Source organism: Myotis davidii, unplaced genomic scaffold (assembly GCF_000327345.1).
Source record: "Myotis davidii unplaced genomic scaffold, ASM32734v1 scaffold172, whole genome shotgun sequence".
Classification (NCBI taxonomy): domain Eukaryota; kingdom Metazoa; phylum Chordata; class Mammalia; order Chiroptera; family Vespertilionidae; genus Myotis; species Myotis davidii.
In genome coordinates, this window is record NW_006284343.1 from 1969535 (window position 1) to 1974553 (window position 5019).

The window sequence follows — 5019 nt, forward strand, 5'->3', positions numbered from 1 at the left end:
CGTGTTTTATTACGATTTTCTCCGCCTTTCAGTTTGCAGGCCAAGGGGAGTCTCAGGGGACCCATCTGTTTCTGCTGCCCTTTTCCCTGTTCCCAGAAGCCACGCTCACACATGCACGCGTGCACACACACGCCACACCAGGCGGCGGTGGAGTCCGGGAGGACAGTGGGGAGCCGGAACCCCAGTGACCGTGGCCCACCCCTCCGCACCCTGGGCAGAGGTGGATCCTCGGATGCGGCCCTCCTCAGAACAGCGTGGTGAGAGGAGCATCCACACAGGAACCAAACCCTATCGATGGAACAACAGGCTTTCTTCCCAGGAGAACTTTCTGTCTTGTTTTTTGTTTTTACTTAAACTTCGCTATTTAAAAATAAATAAATAAAACACGCAGGGGGGAGGTGGAGGCGGGTGGGAAGAGATCAACCAAACAACTTGTATGCACATATGCATAACCCATGGCACAGGCCTGGGGGGGGGGGGCGGGGGGGTCTATAAGGGGTCAATGGGGGGAAAAAGGGGACATATGTAGTACTTTCAATAATAAAGATTTTTTTAAAAAAGAATATTCTCCATTAGAAGATATAGATAGATAGATAGATAGATAGATAGAGAGATAGATAGATAAATGATAAATAGATCCGGCTTAGTGATTGAAGCCCACAGGGCTAGCTCACTCGAGTCTACAGCACCTAAGAGACGGGGTCCCGTCACACTTAAGAAAAGTTACAAACTTATTAAAAGAACACGTTTCCCCCTAAGATTGCGCAGACTAGAGTCTCTCCTAACAGGAGTGGCATTCTACAAGCCAGGCAAAAGACCCCAAGGACAAAGCTCGGTCTCAAAGAACGCGGTCACACTGAGGTCCCCACGCCGGGCTTTTTGATGACTATTTTGTCTTCAGAATGTGGCAGGAGCGAGTCTTCAGGTCCTGTGGGCCTCTGTCCAGCCTGGGTCTCCCTCGAAACGCCTAGGAAAAGCTGCTGCAGCTCTCGTCCTCCTTCTTCTGCCATCAGCATTTTCAGGAGCCCCAGTTTGCTTGTTTCTAGGTTGTCCAAGAACCTACACACTGAATCCTAAACACCGCTCGGAGCCAAGCAATACCTGTGGTTCTTTTTCCAGTCCCACTCTTCACGCTCCCCAATGGGCTCATCGCCAACCTTCTCCCTGGATAATCCATCCCACGCCCATCGCACATCACCCTTGTAGACCAGGGTTTCTCCACCTCAGCACTGTTGACGTGCTCCTGGAAGCGGGCTGTCCTGTGTGTGTGTTACATATAGGGGTTTAGAACATTCCTGGCCTCTGAGCACTCAATGTCAACAGCACCCTCTCCAGCGGAAGGAACCCCAAACCGTCTCTAAAATGGTCCCCTGGTGGGGAACCATTGCCGTGGGGCTGTGTTCACATGATTCTTGGTCTGGGACATACTCTTCCTCTGTCTCCTAGTTAGAACTCTGAAGACTTAAACCCTCTCTTCCTAAGACCTTAAGTGAGTCACTAGAGCTGGTGTAGCCCACGCCTTTTCCCCGTGCTACCTAGATAACTCCCAGATGTTTCTTTGTATTTGACTTTGACATTCACAGCTGTTTTAAGTGGGGTTGTCTCTTCTACAGCCATAGCTCTCTAGCTTCTAGATGGCTAGTGTCGGGCCTTATTCTTTTATTAAGTGTCACCCATCACACTTAGCAGGTCATACAGTGTTCCACTCGCACAGAGGAACTAGTGAGCCCTCAATAAATATCAGTGAAAGGAAGAAAGAATAGAGGGAAGGAGGGAAGGAAGGAAGGAAGGAAGGAAGGAAGGAAGGAAGGAAGGAAGGAAGGAAAGAAGGAAAGAAGGGAAGGAGGAAGAGAGGGAGGAAGGAAAAATGGAAGGAAGGTCAAGAAGAAAGGAGGAATGGAGGGAAGGAGAAAGGGAGGAAGATATTGAATAGCTTCTCATAGAATGGGATGGGCACTACCATCTCCACTTTGTAGATGAGCTCCCTTACATTCACCTGCCAAGCCTCAGGTCCCAGCTCAGAAGTAGCTGGGCGGGGTTGTAACCCCCTTTCCAGACAATGTCTAGTCTAGGTCTGTCATCAAAGAAGCAAAATGTATTTACTCTCCTAGAAACCAGCACAGCTCACTGCCAAGCCTGCAGCTGCTCTGCCGCCTGCCATTCGAGGGAGAAATCAGGGCACCTCGGGGGTTTGGTTCCAAGGGAGGCCATGCGGGGAAGCCTGGAATTTTCCTCCCTCCTTCAAGGGAGAGACCAGCAAGGATCTTTCGGGCTTGGCACCCTGGAGATTGCCGATAGGAACACAAATACAAACAAACAAAAACAAACAAAAACCAACAAGCAAAACCCCACAATGTATTAGCCCGGGTCTTCGGAGAGGCAGAAGCCAGGATGGGATGAAATTTGCAAGGCCTTTATGAGAGGAAATGCCTGTGTGAGGGAAAATAGGGAGGGAGCTGGAAAAGCTGGGAGCCCTGTCAGACCACAAGACAAGTCTGACCCTGACGGAGGAGAGAGAAAGGCATCGCAGAGTGCTGGGCAAGACCACATGGGAATTCTCCAGCCAAAGTCAGCCTTCCCAGAACGCCAGGTCTCCCGAGAGAGAGAGCACGGCTCCAGGCGCCCTTGCTGTGCTTAGCCCCTGACCAGCAGCAGCTTCTGGAAGGCGTGGCTTCTGCACCACCATGACCTTGGGTCTCACAGGGCGACTGCTGATGACTTTGGGTAACTCTGCTCCCTGTAGGGTGAGGTGTATTCTCAAGGGAGGCAGGGAAGGGGTTGCTCAACTGAATTCAAGTAGATGGGATGCCTGTTGGCTGAGAAGAGGGCACGATTGGTGAACAATGGGACGGGACTGGCTCAGCCCACAACGCGTGGACACAGCCAATGCATTTTCCTCGTCCGCTGAGTCCACGTAACCACTGTTCACAATGGACACCGCTGTTTCCCCCGAGCGCCTTTGTCATCTGTAGGGTGCAATGAAGCACCCTCCGTTTCTTTACTACTATGGCCCTTACGCTTTTCTTCTCACCTGGGAAAATACCGTGCATGGTGTGAACTGCAGACAAGTGGCAGAAATGTGGAGTGAGAGGCAGAAGAATCCATGAAGTCCAGCTCTCAAAGGAAATCTCCATGGCCCCTTGCGTGTGTCCTGCACGTGTGAGAATGAGAAGTAGGGTGCGGTGGTTTGTTGAACTTCTATTTAGCACCTCATGCTGAGCACCTGTCTGACTGGGTCCTCCTGATGACCCCGTGAGGTAGGTAGGGCCCATTAGCCCCACTTTCCAGATACTCAGGTGAAAGGGCAACAGTGAGAAGAACCAATCAGACACTGAGAGTCAGGTCAGCTGAGCGCTGAACCAGGGCCAGAGGGCAAGGAGCTGGCAGCGGAGGACCACTGAGGGCTCCAAGCCTCTGGACAGAGGGAGCCGCTCACACCGCCGGCCCTGTCCTCTCTCCCAGAGGCTTCGCTAGACTATATCCCTCGACAGGATATGCCATGTGAACGCTGGAAAACGTTCCCACCCTTTCTGGGAGACGGACTGGGTGTCTTCCATCCATGAGCGTCAACCCTGCATTTTCGACACAGGAGTCAAGGGAGAGAAAAGACCGTGCACTTGGACTAAGTTGCCTGTCTTCCTTTCCAGTTGTTGGAACAAAATCCCATATCGGGGAAAAGTTGGTCTCTACAAATGATGCAGAGTTTCCGTACCAGCAGGCCCTTCCCTACCCCCAGATGTTAGTCCTGCTCTCCACGGACCGCATTTGCTCTGGAAAAAGCAGATGCCGTCCCAGAAGGAGAGAACAGAGTCCTATCAGAGGCGGTGACGTTGGACCATGTGTGCCTTTGATCATCTCTGTTTATAGGGCCGTGAGATCTGCTCACTGGGCTTTCTTTTTCACCGAAGGGGTTATTACCCTGAGTTGTGGGGACCCTGGATTCTTTATCACCCCCAGTGGTCTCAAGTTGTAAATTTCAAGCCACTATTAACATGGCCAGACAGATTTTTAAGCCTCCTGCAGACAGCATGCAATTAACCATCTCCTGTCAGCTGGAAAATCCGCTCAATAGCCATTCAAGTTCATGTCCAAACTCCTTTGCATTAGGGAAGGCTTACAAAGCTTCCTTGCGTCTCAGAACTAGACTCTCACTAAAGCTATGGAGACAGGAAGAAGTCCAAAATGGGGGCGATGCGCCAGCCATGAGAGGGAAGTGTTATGCAAAAGACCGTATAAGTCAGTCACTGTAGCCACCAGTTGCTTTTTACCCAAATCATTTTATTGGAGTCATTTTGCAAGTAACTCCTACAACGCACCAACCCATACATGCTTTAAGCAGTGCGCTCTATCCATCCCCAGAACTAACTTTACATGCAGGTGACTACTGACCTGGGGCAAACAGCGGAATGAGCAAGCGGCATGCCTGTCAGTGGCTGGGGACGCCATCATGGGTCACAGGCTACAGACCCTTCTTGTCGTGAAGCAGAAGGATCGGTGCACAGAGCGAGTCCCTCATCCTTGGCGCTGGCAGCCTGGCCGCCAACTCAGAAGAGAGGCACCATCTCCAACCACCATAAGAAGTGATGCCAAGGGCAAAGGCTGTGTCGTTCCTTGGGACGGGGCAGGACTGATCATTGCTCAGAAGACTTCGTGAGCCAGTGGCAGGAACTAATGCAAATAAAAGACAACTGAGTTAGCCTCCCATGATCTTGACGACATTTACATTGTTGACTTGATTTTCGCACTAGTTCCCCCTTTAACCACTCTACGAATAGTTCACATTGAATGGCCTATCCTCTCTCCTCCTCCTCCTCCTCCTTCTCCTCCTTCTATGTTTTGGGGCTGTTCTAAGTGCTTTTCATGTATGGACTCTAATCCCCGCCATTGCATAAGATCAGCTCAATTTACCCATTTTATAGACGAGAAGCTAAGGCACAGAGAGGCTCTGGAATTTGCACAAGGCTCCAGGATGTAAAATGGTGGAGCAAGGACTCAGACTCAGGCAGTCTGACTGCCGAG

The 5019-nt window shown here is 51.0% G+C and overlaps 1 long non-coding RNA gene across 1 annotated transcript in view; it reads right to left on the bottom strand.

The window, feature by feature from the left end:
- Positions 1–4257: 4257 nt before the first annotated feature.
- Positions 4258–5019, bottom strand: part of LOC107184709 — a 3039-nt gene continuing 2277 nt past the window's right edge. The window contains exon 2 of the long non-coding RNA XR_001515606.1: positions 4258–4668. This is a non-coding gene — a long non-coding RNA (uncharacterized LOC107184709). The remainder of the gene's footprint in view (positions 4669–5019) is intronic.